The sequence below is a fragment of the Corvus brachyrhynchos genome, unplaced genomic scaffold (assembly GCF_000691975.1).
Source record: "Corvus brachyrhynchos isolate BGI_N302 unplaced genomic scaffold, ASM69197v1 scaffold126, whole genome shotgun sequence".
In the NCBI taxonomy this organism is placed as follows: Eukaryota; Metazoa; Chordata; class Aves; order Passeriformes; family Corvidae; genus Corvus; species Corvus brachyrhynchos.
Genome location: NW_008239283.1, coordinates 9,967,680 through 9,984,529, shown reverse-complemented (window position 1 = coordinate 9,984,529; position 16,850 = coordinate 9,967,680). Strand labels below are relative to the sequence as shown.

The 16,850-nt window shown below is 38.9% G+C and overlaps 1 protein-coding gene across 5 annotated transcripts in view; it reads left to right on the top strand.

The window, feature by feature from the left end:
- The first annotated feature begins 1,675 nt into the window (after positions 1-1,675).
- Positions 1,676-16,850, top strand: part of PTPN4 (protein tyrosine phosphatase, non-receptor type 4) — a 90,600-nt gene continuing 75,425 nt past the window's right edge. The window contains exon 1 of one of the 5 annotated variants that reach the window (XR_001863931.1): positions 1,676-1,828. The gene's annotated coding sequence lies outside the window, so the exon portion shown is untranslated. The remainder of the gene's footprint in view (positions 1,829-16,850) is intronic. The other 4 variants (XR_001863932.1, XM_017740181.1, XM_017740182.1 and 1 more) reach the window with 4 other exon arrangements.

Genomic DNA, 16,850 nt, shown 5'->3' with positions numbered 1-16,850 from the left:
TCAGGTAATACTTTTCTTGAATTGCTGCCAGTGGAGACAATGGTTGTGTTCTCTTCAGCTAAATGTTGCTGACAAATTTTCAGTTTTCTGTGTGTCTCCTGTTGCCTTACCTAGATTTCAAATACTTTCCATAGATGTTGTGTTTTTATCTGTAAGTGTTCTGAAAACAGGCATTTAAGTAATAGCTCTCTGATCGTCTTTAACTCTGATGTAGTTACTCTGGAAAGCAATATTTTATTCTCTTAAACTCTCAATCGTATTCAGTAGAAAATTGAAGGAAACTTCTTAGTGAAGCCAACAAAACAGGAAAACAAGCTAACTACAAAAGTGAATTTTAGATAAATGTTCAAACACCTACAATTTTAACACTTTTCTCATCCCTTGTGGTTGAGACTAAAAATTCATCAGTCCATGGAACTGCAAGATGAAATGTAAGAACCAGATTTGTAGTGGTATTAAAACTTGCTATGTAATGGTGGCATGGCTGCTCCTACTCCAGCTACCAACATCTTCCCATATCATGTTTCAGCGGCGTATTACAGTAATCTTACAAAGTGGCTTAATAGAATATATAGTGGCAGAAATATTAGTGGTCAGTCCTAGATTTTTTGAGTTATTTTGCCTTAGTGACCACCATGTCACAGAGATGTACATGTATATATGTATATATGCCTACATATCTGTTAAAAAACAGAGCCTACCACAAAGTATGCATAAGCTGTAGGTTTGGGTGTATGTGCTCTTGAGTTACTTATTTTGGATTTCTTGAGAGCTAGATGAGATTTTTCTGCACTTTCATGAGCTCTGTCAGCACTTGTTCAGTCTAGTTGGCACCTTTTCATTTCTCTCTGTTTTTTTCAGCAGATTTTCTTACAGAAAGGCGGATGATCTAAGACTGTGAAGAAATTCTAATTTGTGTTTCTCTTTATATACTTCCAGAGGACAGATGGACACGTCTGTTATTTAATAATGCTTATGTTACATCCTTCATGAAGAATCAGAATAGCTCCTAGCAGTCTGCCTGCCTGTCAGTAGCAGACACAAGCTTCTTGCTGATTTTGTGTTAAATAACAGGGATTTCTGCTCTCTGGGCTCTAGCTTTAAGAATTTGAGAGCAGCAAATTCTCAGATGGACACTGTAGATTCTTCATAGTCTTAGCTGCTGAGAAGCTCCCTCAGATTTTTCAGTGACCTGGTAAATAAGCATGCTGTGCTGGTTCTGGGAGAGTGGGGGCTACTTTTCATAAGGTTAATGTGGTGGTGTTATTAAGCTCTTTACCATTGCGTCTCTCTCTGATGTACATAACATCATGCTCATCATTCTTAAGAAATTGCCAGAGCATCCTGACGTCAGCTTCTGCATCTGGAAAGGACAAGCCTTGATACATATCTCTCCTCTGAATAGTCAGAACTGAAGAACTCTTCAGAAACTCTTCAGCTTGAGATACCCTGCTATGGACTAATGCTGAAGGAGTGTCATGGTGCATGGAACTGGCCGCCCACTGTTCCATGGGCAGTGCATATTCCTGGCAGCCTCAGTTCGGTAATTGTGTGATCCATCTGGAGCTGCCTCACCTTTGTTCTCTGGTCTCACAGACTCCAGTATTGGACCCACTGACACTGACTTCTGAGGAGAGGACCTCTTCTAGCAGTGGACAAAGCTGAAACTTGGCAAACCTTTACTGGACTGTAAAAGGACTCATTCATCTGTTTTTACTCTCTTTGGAACTTCCTGGAGCTACCAAAACATTTCCAGTCACGGGTCACCAGGATCTCCTTCCTGTGATCTAGGGAACAAACTGTATGTTGTCACATCTTTCCACATAAGGTATTAGCAATTTCATGGTGTGGTATCATTGGTGTTAGTGTGCTGACAGTTCTGAGACTGTTGAATTCTCTTGTTGTTACCCCATTTCAACAACTGCATGGTTGTACCTAGGTGGCTACTCCATATGTGTCTATCATGGCTACAGACACTTGCTGAAGTGTACATGTTCTGAAGTCAGTATTGCTAATGCTGCAGATGTAGTGGCTGGAGTTCAGAAGGATCAATTCAATCTGGATTTTGTCGGACAGAGTGCTCTGCGTAATCATAATGCATATGTAGTGGTTTCAGATCTCCTTTTTTATTCTGTTAAAGAATGTAGTTGCTACATTTGTTCCCAGGTTTAACCTGTAACGGGAAAAGAATCCTTTCTTTTTTGTGGGTTGAAGTTTTTTGCCTCTTCATAATATGGCAAGGTTGTTCATCTCTGTCACTGATCCCCTGATTGTTTCAGAGAGGACATAACTGGGAAAACTGAGCTAAGAAGCCAGTGGTTTTGGTTTGACCCTCTGCCCTTGGTGAGCCTTGCTATTCTGGGCTGGTCTGTAAATCTTTGTAAAGAGGAAGCTTTTTGCTACCTGAGTTTACCAATGCAGTTTTGAAAATACTGAATTTTCTAAAGTCCTGATTTAAAGTACTTCTTGTATTGAAAGACTTGGTTCCCCAGAAGAACTGAGTCTGATCTGTGACACTCTCATGGGTCTGTCATGCTCTTTAGAGAGAAGGTGACTGTGTCTCATCGGTGTGTGTGGTGGCTATTGCTTGAGTGATACTAGTGTCTTCATTTTAATATCTCTTCTGAGCATTTATGGGAGCATGGGGAAGAGCTTTGTGTCCTCAGCTAAGCATAGTACCACTGTTCAGAGAGACTCTCCTTGCAGACCAGCACTCCTGTTGCTTCCACCTGTGGCTCCTGCAGCTGCTTCTAGGGGAACTGGGCTGTGCTGCAGAGCTGCCAGCAGGGAAAAGTGTGGGTGAATAGACACTGGAAAATAGCAGAAGCCAGTTGATTGGTTTTCTTTGTTAATGTGCACATTCCATATCCTGCCATATGTCTCTCTTTTGTAGCCTTTTAATTCTGGGATGCTCTAGATGTAAAGAGTTTGGGAAAGCTGAGTTTAATTACAAAAGAAGGCCTAAAGAAGTAGGTGTAAGAAAGCCTTTGGGCCTGACTGCAGGGGTATATGAATGAACAGAGTTTTTAAACACAGTGCCCAAGAGGAGCAGTGCAAATGTGCTGACTCTGAGAGCTTGTTGCCTTTTAATGCCATCTTCATTTGTATATTGGTACACTGTTGCTTCTCAGTGCACTTTTTACAATATTTTCACTGTAAAGAAAAGATGAGTCTAATCTTTTATCATCTGAGTGTCTCTTCACACTTGGAATTGTAGAATTGTTGAGGTTGGGAAAGACCTCTAAAGATCAAGTCCAACCATTAGATATCCATGTCCGGCTTGATAGATACAAAGCTTTCTTCTCTCTTTAAGTATCAGAAAACTTAACTACTGGACTTATTCATATCACTGTCAACATGTTTGTGCATGTTGAGAATAAACTTCTACTTAATCAGTTTTCCTTCTGGGTCTTCTGTTCTGAAAGTCTTTTTTTTTTTTTTGAAGGAGGTTGTCCCTAAGCATTACAGGCATTGAATTAATTTTGTTGGTGAAGATAATAGAAAAATGAAGTAGGGAGAAGTTCTAAAACACAGATTTAAGTCAAAATGTATGCATGCAGGAGACAGGGTGAAGTAACTTGACTTTGCAGGTTCTTTACAGGTTTTTGTAATGGTGTGGAAATCTTTCTGTACCACATGTTAAAATGTGTAAAATTTAAAAGCCTTTTAATGATTTTTGGTAATGCTGCATAGGTGATTATGTTGCCATCCATCTCTTCCATTCATAACCATATGGAAAGCATCTCAGCAGAATACATGAGACACTTACACCTGTGACTCTGACTATGGATGTACCTGGCATCTCTGTATTAAGCTTGGGAGCAGACTTGGGCATTGTTCTTGTCTCTTGGCTACGGTTTTTCTTCTTGCCTCCTGGTGGAACTTGTTTGATTTTCTGTGCATTTTGGGCACATTTGTGTGATTTCTTTTGCTGCCATCTTCTGTACCCACCCCAAAGGAGTAGGGCATCGAGTAAGCCAGAGGAAAGTTGAAATGTGACTAGAGAAATGGACAAAATGTAGGGAAGGATTTGAGTGATGAAGGGAATTGAACAGTTAGAAGGGGGACTGTGTTAGGGCCTTGAGATGGAAAGAACATACATGGAAGAGATCTGGAGTATTTGCAGGAAGTGAATGGTACAGGGACTGATGGTTTTAGTGATTAATTATTACCTTTGTAGCTTCAGCATGGCTACGTCATCAACCTGTGAATCTGTAAGCATCAGCCTGTGAATCTGACCCATGTTTGTACCTGCCTTTCCAGGGAAAACAATAGGAGCACGAGCCAGGCTATTTTGAGATTACTTAATTAATATATTCTTTAAATTGTCTGATGAGGCCTAATGACTTTTAAAGGACCCCATTGAAATGTTTGATAACATAACAGTTTTATGTTCAGCTTAACAGTGTGGTATCTCCACTGTCCATTGTTATCTATTATTTCTGTCAGGAATCACAACATACTTGCTAAGACAAAAAATCTTGCTTTTCATGTCAAATATTTATAGAAGGATTCTCCCAAGGGAGACCATATGTCTTTATAAAACAAGAAAGTATATTGAAAAAAATTGTATTTTTTATATTATTAACTTAATGGGCTGGTTTTTGACTGTAACAGTATTCATTAAAACTCAAATATTCATTATTGTAACTTGTTTGCATTTCTGTGCAAGTCTGTGTTGATACCTTAAAGCTTTTTATTGTGACTAAATGAACTCTGAATGTAAGCAAGAATTGTACTGGGAAATTTTACAACTGCATTTTCCTTTATATAAAACATAAACGTCTTGAGAAAACGCTTTTAGAGCTTTTGGAAAACTAATCCAGAACTTTCTCAAAACTTGCTTCATTCATTATTTTTGAGGTTTGCTTACTGAATTATTCTTGCAGGTAAGATTTCTCATTTGTTCAAGGTAGCACTAGTGGTGAGTAGTAATCACACCTGATCTAATGGTGACATTTCTTCTAAGGACTGCCAGTAATTTGGTGCTGGCCCAGGCTGACCCCAGGTTGCATTCGAGATGTTCCTTCCTTTGACTGTCAACAGCCTCTGTGTATGGCATTACTCAGAGGCAACACTGGACATACAGTCATTTGTGCTCTGTACTTTGAGAGGTTGTGGCTTGTCTTTTTCTCCCACAGTAGCTTCTGTTCCCTTTTAGAAAAGAGAAATGAATCTGTCCCAGAATGCTGACTGCTTTGCAGTTGAGCAAAAAAAAAAGTGTTTAATAATGGATTTAAAGGAAAGGTATTTAAGGAAGTGGTGATTGTACTTGCTGGCAGCTTCCCTTCCACTTCTTTTATAGACAACAGCCAAAAATCTTTATTCTCACCTTTACCAAAAGGGTAAGAAGCTGGGAAACTTGGGTGCATTCTGAAATCTTTTGCTCTGTAGGGACACTTACGTTTATAATTGCTGTGAAAAGATTTGAGATTTTGGCTCTACAGGCTTGGAGGAGTTTCAGAGTTCATTTGTCAGAGATTTGCATCTCCACAAAGCAATTCCCACTGCAAGTATGGGTCATAGAGATCCTTGAGAACTGAAATGCTGGGCAGAAAGCTGTCTACTGACTAAGTCCTCTGCTGTGTGTGGCTTGAGCCATAATTACACCTGAGGATATAGTTATGTCCTAGATTTAAGGACTGCAGCACAGGTTCTGTGCTTAGTTCTGACTGAGAGTTGTTGCCGTCTTTCATAGGGGTTTAACATCAGCATGTCTACATAAAGCTTGTATGAATTTCCAAATACTGAAGGTCTACTATCATAAAAATACATTGACTTGGGTAACTGAGATGCTTCTCAGGTAGCCTTGGAGTCTTCCTATGCTGTTATTTTATACAGCAGAATACTGTTGTATAAAAATAACAAATGTGGTACCAGGGTGAGTTTTACACTGTGACTGTTTCTTATGCTGTCATTGCAGAGTGGCTCGGAAATCATGATATGTTTGTTTTTTCTTGCAGATTCACATTACCTTTTTATTTTGACCATGAAGTTCCTTTCTGGCATTTGTAGTGTGCCACCTTCGCTACAGACAGGCTCACTAAGCCTTTCGTTAGGTCTCTGCTGTCAGGTTTTCATAGGCTACCACATGCTTCCAATGTTTGTTAAGAGTTTGAAACAGAGAGACATCCAACATAATCACACATTACATGAAGTACTTTTTCAGTAGAATGAAAGGAGAGCTGAGAGCACCGAGGAAATTGGTTCAAATCTGTCATTCAGACCTGCTGCCTTGCATAGCCCCTGGCTCAGCAGAGGTGGGGCTCAGGAGCTGAGCACTTGCCTGGGGCAGCAGAGAACTCACTGCAGGGAAGATGGGACAGCCCTGCAAACTTCTGGTTTCTAACAACTTGGGGGCTATAATTGCTTCTGGTCTCTTACAGTAATCTCTATTAGCTGCAGTATAGTGGAAGAGACGATCTAAATGGGGGTTTTGCCAAGGATTTTGTAAAGCTGCTCTCTGTTGAAAGGTGAATTAGTTTGCATACAAGGCTCTTAAATCAAGTCTACAGCTTTAGTCCTTTGACTTCAAGGAGAAAAAGAATGCTATGTCCTTAGTTTTAATATAGTGGGAAAAGATTGTTAAAGGCCAGAACATGGCAATCTCTCCTGTATACAGTTGAACAGTAAAGTAGCATAAGTTCATTTTTAACAATAATTTTCTATGCAAGTGGTAGGATTCGCTGGCAAAGAAAGCTAAATTAATCAGTGGATTAAGACGACTTCTGAGAGCAACTATTGTGATTGGATTATTTTATTGTGAAGATGCAGATGTCAGTTATAGGCAATATAGTAGAAAAGCTCATTTGTGTTAAACTTACTCAGAGTTTAGTGACTAGGTATGTAATCATCTCTGACAGCATGGTTTTCTTAGGATTAGGCTTTATTGAGAAGAAAAAAAAAAATTGGTTCGGTCTTTCGTACCACAAGTTGGAGAACATTTGCCATGATGATGTGTGGGCTTCTGTATTGGGCTGTGGTTACAATGAAGTTGGCATTTAGAGTTGTGGTAGGGGAAAAAATCAAAACCTGAACTTGCCCCCATCCTCGCACCTGAGACGTAACTGTGTGCTTTCAGCTGCAGCACAGTGAAGAGGCTCAGAGTGGGGATTTGAACCATACTGCAGCTTTAGTGACAGAGAACATATTTTTACAGGGTCCTTGCACACCTCTGGTTGTGTTACAAGGAAGAATGGAGGTAATTAGATTACTGTCAAGGCATCTCGAGGGCCGATGGGCCCTTCCTTCCCACATTGTGTTGTGGCAGGGGGTGTGTGCAGGAAATCGATTTGGCCAGATGAAATAAAGTTCTTGGGAGCAGCAGAGAACTAAGTAAGTGCAGCTGAAGGCCCTGTGATATGCAGATGATTAAACTGCATTCGAGGTTTTGTTCTTGTTTAGAGGTTGTAAATACGTGAGAGAAAGCATAAATAGCAGTGTGATTAAATAGTAGCATGACATGAAGCCTATAAATAGCCTTTTATAATTTTGTAGTACTTTCTCCTTTTAATAGCCTTTTGCTCTTTAACTTCAGCGTACACAAACTCTGCATGGGTGGGTTCATTTGCCCTTCTTCGCAATGTTTTATTCCACTGGAGTTGTGATGTTTCTTTTATTGCTTTGTTTTTAGTTGAATAACTGGTTGTACCATGGTTAGGTGCCTGTTTTTTCAGTAGATGTGAAACTTGATACTGAACTGAGCCAATATGATAAACAAGTATTAAAGCCTCTGTGTCTTCCTGAACGTGAATGCATTAGAGGAGATGGTAGAAGTTGTTTTCCTTCTAAAAATAAACTCAGTAAATAGTAGAATAATTGCATTTAATTAATCTCAGACCAACCAAATTGAAAGTTTCTTGCTAGTTCTGAATGGAAGCTCATTGTAGAAGTTTCCAGCTCCAAGCAAAATAGATAATTTTTCTCAGTTGATATTTTATTAAATGTAAATACACTAGATGGCTTTTTCTTTATAGAAAATTTATACTCTATACCTGTAAAGTGATTTGCTAATATGCTAGTAAAAGAAATATAACTTCTCATTAAAGGTCTGAGATTGAATAGATGAGCTGTATAATACAGAAATACAGTTTGTCAGTGAATTTTAGTTTCACTTGGGTAACATGGTATCTTTATTCTGGAGCTGTAGTGCATTAAAAACTCTGTCTTTTTGGCTTTTTTGCCTTTTCCAATTGTATACCTTCAACTTTGTGCCTTTACTTCTTGGATGTAGGAATGTAGGGATTTCTTTTCCCCACCTTCCCCCCCCACAGTATATTCATAGTTAGCCTTGACAGTGTTATGTTGCTTTTCACACCATTAATAGTGTCTGCTATTTTTGTTAGGTTAATTTTGTGGAAACTTTCAAGTATTACTGTCTAATTTTATGAAGAACAAAAGCTAAAAGGAAGAAAACAGTCATATTCAGAAACAAAAAAATAGAACTTTTAAGGGTTTTTTGGAAGTCTGGTTTGATGAACCCTGGTAAGAATTATAAACTTTTATGTGACTTTGGATCTTGTCTTTCCTCTTGCATTATGTTTTCTTCCAGCTTTTTTTTTACAGATGCTTCTGTAAATTTGTCAATTTATTTTCAAGAGAAGAAAATCAATCCCAAAAGGAAAAGTATTTTTAGATACTCTTAGACATATGAGTGAAGATAATCTATCTTCTTACTCATTTGTGTCCAAACTTGAGTGTAGTTTAACAATTTACAAAACTCTGAATGCATAAAGATGAGTGCAGGAGGCCTTCAGTCTGCATGTCATAAACCCTGACAGGGTGTGACTGTTCAGGTCAGTATGCCACAATTTTGAAAACCTTTTGGTTTGGCTCAGAGTTTCACTTTGTAAGAAGTACAGATACAGTTGTTACAGAGTGGGTTTGTACAATATACAAATATGGGAATACAGACATCTTTAAGATACTTTGCTGAAGAAACTAAACCCTCAAAACTGTGATTTTTTTTTTTTCCTTTTAAAAATTCCACTGCATATGAATGATCATGATTTAATTCTTTGAACATGAGTCAGATTTATTCACATAATTTTGAGTTTCTAGTCTTGAACTGGCTTGAAAATGGAAATTGTTTCCTATAAAGAAAGTCTTTGAGAGGAGGCAGAGGCAAGTCAGAAGAATACTTACTTAAGCTGAGGCGAACTTGTAAAATATAGTAAATAAAGAAATAAATAAAAGGAGGCCTTAACATTTGGGATGATGTAAAATAGGATGGTTCTTTTGCAACTGGGCAGGTGCCACCAGCAAAACTGATCTTGCCTCATGCAGGAGCAACTTGTTCCAGTTCCCTGGTGTGCTTTGGGGTCTCTTCAGTGCTCATCCCATGGCCAACCAAAATGCGACCTGCTCCCTTTCACAGCCACAGCGCTGTGGAGAGGCCAAGTGCCTGGAGTGCAAGGCAGGGTGGCTGAAAGCCAGGGCCACGGATGGAGTGAGGTCACTTTTCTGGGCAGCACTGCCAGAAGACATCCCTTGGTTTGTTTTCTGCTGGAGGAAGAAGCGGAGTTGACAAGCATTTTCCAGACAGGTAGCCAGATAGGCATTATTTTAGTGTTTCCAGCAGAAAATTGGTGGGTTTTGGCAAAACTGAAATTTTCCATGTGAAAATTTCTATTTTTTATGGCAATGGCATTTTGGATTAAAAACTAATTTTGATGGAAGGTGTCCAGTTGGTTACACTGAGCCATAGAATTAGCATCTGCTGTGCTTAAATCTATTGGAGATAATTTGGCTTAGGTTTAGCAACTCTGAACAAAATATACAGACAACTTTTCCTCCCCCTGTCTAATACCTCAGTTTTAGTGCCAGCCAAAATTCAACTTGAAGTTGGCTATGAGTAGAGGAAAAGCTTTTTCTGAATTTTGCTGGTTTGTTTTCAGTTCAGACTGCCTTTAACTTCAAAGGCTTCACAACACAGATGCCATGGCTGGAAGTACAGCTGCCAGTTCCACTGGCTGCCCTGGACTTGTGGGTCCTTCAGTGTGCAGCAGTATTGATGTGTGAGTGCTCAAGTGGCTCATAATAAGCCCACAGATATTATCCATCATATGTTTTCTGTCTGTGTTGTTTTCAGATAATTGTGGTTGAGGCTCGTACAGCATACAGGATATGGGACTTGTGTTCATTTACAGACACATCAGATTAGAATGTGTGACTTTGCATCATTTGGTGTTCTACCCCTTTTATCTGCTTAATTGTGTACAACTGTTGAAGACCAGCAGTTATTTGCATGTAACTTTCCTCTTTTTGATTTCTTAAACTGTGTTTAAAAAGCCCTCTTATTTGTAGATGGAAAAGCTGAAATGAGAACCTAATTTTCACTTGCTACGTTTCCTCGATTCAGCGTGTGTAGTCAGGCTGTTGCTCAAGTTTAGAGCTGTTAATAATTAGTGTCATGAAAGGACTGTACTTGGTTATTCTAGCTACAGGCAGTTGAGCATTGTCATTAAAAGCTCAAAAATTTAAAAGACTCCTTTTATATACTAAGGAGCTTTTGTTTTCTACTGGGTCTGTACAGAACTGTAAAGTCCTTTTTTTAATAGGTGAAGAAGTCTTCTTTTAAGTCATATTGGAAAGGGGAATCAAATTTAGTTATGCCTTGATACCTTTGAGGAAAACTGGAGGAAGAAATTTGGATTTGGGGGGTTTGAGGTAGGGGTGGGGGTCTATGTTCTTCCTCTCCCTCCCTCCTCCCCTTAAGCGAGATAGTAAATACTAAGTTGTTATCACCTGGTGCTTCTGATTGTGCTTTGTCTGAACTTGCATGGATTTCAGCTCTTTTTTCTTTTGATAGGTAAATATTTAGGCTTCCTGATCTTAGAGTTGTATCAGAGCCAGATTTCCCTATAATGAAAGATCTATTTAAATCTACTTAACCTAGTTTAGGAACACATTTTAAAAAGTACTGCAGATTTATTTTGAGAAGTCTCTATCGAGATATTTTAGTAATGTTTCGTTATAGTCTTCATTTATTACATCCTATTATAGCATTGAGTCATAAAAGCAAGAATAAGAGATCCAGCTCCAGGAATGGGAAGAGTTGGATGTTGTAATCATCTGTGTGGGGGTCATGGATTAGCATTTTTAATGCTATTTTCAAACAAGGGCAGATTATGGATAGAATCGATTTTAAAATAATGGCGGTGGAACTCACTTGGAAAACTTTTCTATTTATTCCTAGTAATCTTCACACATGATAAACACCTCCAAATATCATAAGCGGACAGCTGCATACTAGGAAATGAAGTTTTATGTCCTATAAATGCATTTGTATATTTGTTTAATTTATAGTATTTTTTAAATATAGGAGGATAGTTGAAGTCACCATTTAGTGATATTTAAACAGTGCTCCTGTTCCTGGTGTTTTGTTTTTTTCCTGGCAGACATATCATTTACTGACTGCTTCAGCTATCTGCCCTTCCACAGGGATTGGTTGGCTTTTTTTAAAGTAAGGTTAGATTTAATTTTTTTCCCTGCTAGTTTTGTCCTTTCCATCCTCAATGGCTTGTTGCAGGAGTGTGGTCTGCTGCTGCTACAGTGCCTCTGTGTGTTTGCCGCCTGGCCCCAGCTGAAGTGTCGTGAGTTGTGCCATGGCCACAGCTGTGCACTTGGGGCTTCTTCCCTCTCTGTGGCCTTCCTGCCTCACAAGCTGGCACTGCTGTAGCTGGTGCTTGCCATCAACTTGTGCTTTCACATAACAGGCCTTAAATGATAGCAATATCATTATTTAAAGACATTTCTAGCCTCAGCTGTCTTCTCTCTGTTTCTTCACACCATGATACAGCTTTCCTAAACCATTCTGTAAAGGAGTCACACTGTGATCAGGTGATTCCTGAAGACCAATTACAGTCCATTGCTTAATAGAGTGATAAGTGTGCTTTTTTTCTGGTTTCTTAAGGTGTGTATGGGTGTATTGCATATTGTAGAGAAATTTTCTATATTTTTGCTCAAAAGTAATCTCTGAAACCTCATGTGAGGTTCTTCACACATCTTGTTCAAATTTATGTGACTTGTTTCATAAAACTTCCGTAACCCGAGTAGCACCTAGAAATGAAAAGTCTTCAGGTCAGAAACAAAACAGCTGCACAAATTCATATGATGTTTCCAGTCTGATTATGACTTCAGTGTGTCACCTGCAGGACAGATGGGTTTGTGTTGGTTGTGAATAACCATAGCTGCTGGCTGTGAAGCTTTGCCTAAAGGCATGTGCACTCTGGACGTATTTCTTGCATCATTTGAAAGTGATGCAAAGGTCCTGCTCTTCTGCAGTATTGTTATCATCAGGTCAGTGGGTACTGAGCCATGAGCTGGCAGGAACTAGCTGGAAGGAGGCTTTCTGTTGTCTTTGCATTTGTTCACACTCTGGCCTGTAGGACTGTTGCAGTGAAAAGGGAAGTTGGGGGCCCTGATGAAGTAGGATTGGGGGGAAAAAAGGGTCTGACTGTTTTAATTCTAGCTCTTTCTTGGCTGCAGGCTTTTATTTTAGTGGTCGAATTTCTTCAGCATCTCTGACACTCCAAAACGGTAATGTGGTTTGGATGGGTGTTCACTAAGAGTAAATCTGAAGCTTAAAAATGGGTTTAAAATGAACCATATTGAGCTGTTTGGAATTTATAAGTCTATTTGCATTTTTTTTTTTTTTAACTTTTTTCCTTGCCAAAGAAATTTTAATATTTTCTCAGGCTGTTATCTCATCTAGAGCCCTGGACAGTGAAGATGGAAAGGTTACTGTCTGCATGAGAAACATGACTGAGCATAAAAAGGGAGGACATAAAGGTTTTAGGTTCAAAATAATTGTCAGTGTTGATGGCATGGTTTGTAAGAACTCTTTTTTTTTTTCTTAGTATTGCTCTTAAACTGCCAGCAGTTGTTGTAATCTCAAACTAATGAATTTTATCTTGCCATTCGGTGTTTCCTGAAATGTTACATACAGGAGTAAAGTAAAGCACGTAACAGTCTTCCTGTACTGTCCCACTTCAGACTCAAAACAGAAAGGGATCAGCTGAAATTGAGAGGCTTTTTTGGGAGTGTGGTGCATGCAGTTTCAAGCATAATGAGTATTGACATTTAATTAGATACAAGTGTCATTTATAATAGGCTTCTCTGTTAGCTGTGCCCTCCTTCTTGGGGGCAGGGAGGAGCAAGGGAGGGAATTGTCAAATTGTCCAAATAGTTTATTTTTCAGAGGAAATAGTTGCTTGCTACAGTACTATCTCAGTAATTTGCTGTGTTCTGGTGTACAGCCTCCAGCTGTCTCTAACAGATTTGCCACTATCCTGTGTAGAGTGACTGAACACTCATTAGTTATTATTTTTACATTAGAAAGTATGAAAATCTGGGAGTGGCAGAGCAAGGTGTTTCATCTTTAACCTGTGCCTCTATTAGTAATTATGTGATTTTAACAGCAAAAATCTTGCTTGATATCACACAGCAGTTGTTCAGATTTGAAACCCCTTTTCAGAGAAGTAGATAAAAAGCATTATTCAAGGATGTCTTAATTTAAAAAGAAGTCCTTGAGTAATTTTTTAACTGGGAATAATTAGGCATCAAGACTGCACTGAAATCCACAGCCAACCCCGTGAAATCCTTATGTTCATAAAATGAGATGCATTAACAATCTTAGAAACTTACCTGAGTAAATGGCTAGAGTATCAAATTAGTTCTCTGCTACTGGTTCGTGTATAGGAAAAACTGATGGTGGAGGAGAGGGCTAAATTCAACTTCTTTTCTCTCAGCTGTTGAGCTTTGGGCCCAAAATTTTCAGAACCTGTCATAGATACTTTAAGAACCGATGCTTTTTTTGTTATATTTGGCTCTTCCTATGATTGAGGATTGATGATGTGGAAAAGGAGGATTTAAGAGTACCTTATTCATTGAAATGCAGGTCAGATAATGGATGTTTTGAGGAGCACATGAGTACGTTTCTCTTTATGGCTTTCAGAAGTGCAGTAGGATTTTCCTTTGCTGTTCTGTGCTTCTGGCATCCATGAGGGATTTGATCAAGCAGGTCAGAGTGTCTGCAGATAGCAGAAATCTTGGAGGAATGTGTAGAAGCAGCTGCGTATCAACTAAATATGTGTACTGTTTTCACACAGGAAGCGTGGAGACTGCTCAGGGTCAGGCTGTAAGGAAGGATGCAGGACCCCCTGACCCGGGAGCAGGAGAGTTTGGAGTCTTGGAACTGCCAGCCCCATGCAGGTACCAGGCTAAAGAGAGCACAGTCTGGTTGCCCACCAATGGAGCGAAGTTGGGGAGTCAGCTTCCTAACTTCCAAAGCCAGTATCTCCTTGTATCCAGTGCTCTCTTTCCACAACTGTCTGGGAATGCAGTAGCACTGAAGAATCACTGGCTGTAGTTACATTGCACAGTCCCAGTAACTGTCCCAGTTGGTCAACAGTAAAAATGTGATATCCCTCTTTTTCAGGGAAGTTTTAGGGAAAGTTTAATAAATGGCCATATGATAACTTTTCAGGAGTTACATGATCTTCCTTAAGTAGAATGAATGTGGTCAATTTATATATAACTGATATTATATAAACTTAGGAATAAAACAGAAGGGTTTGATAGAGCCTGGAATCACTAATCATGCTGTTGCCTGGCTAGAAGTCTTGCTGGAAGCCTTGCACCTGGTGACTGCAAAGTGAAATAAGCCAATGTTTACATATCAGCTTTAATGAATGATGGATACTTTCCATTATTTGGTCAGCAGAAAGCAGGAAGGAATCACAGAATCGTAGAATATCCTGAGTTGGGAGGGACCTGCAAGGATCATCGAGTCCAACTCCCATTGGAACAAGTTCAGGATTGTAGTGCATGGGTCGATTCACTTAAATAAAAGTGCATTTCTACTCTGCTTTTATTTATAAGGAATGTCCTGAAGCTGTGTACTGTATCAGAATTGCTGAAAGCTTTCAAAACAAATTTTAGATAAAAAATTCAAACCTTTTCTTTGGAATTAATGTGGAATTCCCTCAAAAACATGCACAACCAGCTGATGTTTAGCATTTTCAAACTAGTTTGGATTAAAACATTTTATATGGTGTCACTAGCATGTTTTCAGTAAATGTATGTGAAGATGGGCTCTAGGCGTACCCCAGGGTTTGTTTGAATTACAGTATGTTGTATTACTCTGTTTAAACCTTCAAAATTGTCTTTGTACTTTTAATAGGGTTTTTTTTCAGATAGATATAAGTATAAAATTAGGTTGCCTGGATAATGTTAGTAACAATGGGATCTGCACATATTCAAGCTGCATCATGTTATAAGGATGTGGGTCTTCTATGAGTCTGACCTACTTTTCTACTTCTTGTAAGAAATTCATGCACTGTGTTGGACCCAAACGAGCAGGTGGGCCACAGTGCAAATCCGTGCCTTCTGGGTTGCTAAAATAGAAGCTTCTAAACAAATGGAAATCTGGCAATGCGTGAGCTTCTTTAGCTGCTTTAGATGAGCCATGGAAAATGAAATTTCTCATGTCCTTGCATGCACATGTGCCTACAGTAATGTGTTAAGGTGGTTGTTTTTCTGTGCATTACATCAAGAGTTCTTCTAAAGAAAGTTCACATCAAGTCAGCAAATTGGCTGCACTCTTGGATAAATTAAATTTCAGTTAATTACCTGCTTAACCAACTGCTTATTTATTAAGCTGCTTAAAATCAGTTAGTTTATTGTAAGCCCAAGCAAATTGTCGTTATACTGTATACATTTACATAACAGAATAAAGGATGCCGAAAATTCACTTGCGAAGCTTCTGTATGCTCTTTAGTGCCCTAACCAAGCCAGTATTGCAGGAATGTTCTGCCCTTTGATAGGGAACACTCCCTGGAATTGCTTCACCACTTGAAACCTGAGCTCAGGCAGGAAATGTACAACTTACTCCCTCCACAGACCTGAGAGGTAAGTGGAGTTACATTGCACAAGTTCTGTCCTTCTCCAGTTGCTGTAGCAGCATGTTCTTTTGATTGTTAATTCACACACCTAAATATTACATGCTTAGCAGAAGACACTGAAAAATTAAAAGCAGAAAATCTCCGTCATATGCGAAGATTAATCTTAAGTCAAATTTAAATAATCCACCTGCATGTATAGAAATATTTTAGCGTAAGTGGCCAAGGCACTGCCCATGGCATGGATATGCACACACAGTAGTACCTTGCTTAAGTTAACCTGCTGTTTAAACCAGTTGTTCTCAAACTGGTTTTTTGGTTAAGTCTCAGCTTTTGTTTTTATTTCTATTTCTTTTGGGGATGCAGATTTTACTTTGTAAATCAGTCCTCTGTTTATTCCATACTATATTATATTTAGCTATAATATTTTTATTGCAGAAGTATGCAATGAGTGTAGCTGAATTTCTACCAGATTTTCTCATTTTATATATCAGTATTTGTTAGGAAATCAGCTATAATTTGTAATCTTATAAGCAGTAGGTAGCCATCTCACTATTAGTAAGTTTTCAAAATATACAGCAAGAATGGCAGTATGTGTTTGGGAGACATAATACTGTCTGTGTTCTTGGTGCATGTATTGCTGGAAGAAAGAAGTAATGAAGATGATATGGATACCATTTGGGGCCAATTACGCTGTAAAACAAGTGTGTCAGTAAAACCAGTAATTGCAGGGTCTATCTGTGCTTAACAACTGTGTCCTTCTTGTTAAGTGTGCATGTGCTGATAGAGGCTTAAATATGGGTGGTGTGCATATGATTGGCCACAAAGCAGTTCCGTGTAATAACCCTGGCAGATCTTAGAAGGAGGAGTATTTTTGAAAGTGTGTGTGATGGTGAAGTGTTTTAACATATTCCCTACATAATTCCATAGTTTCTTTGCTGATATGTA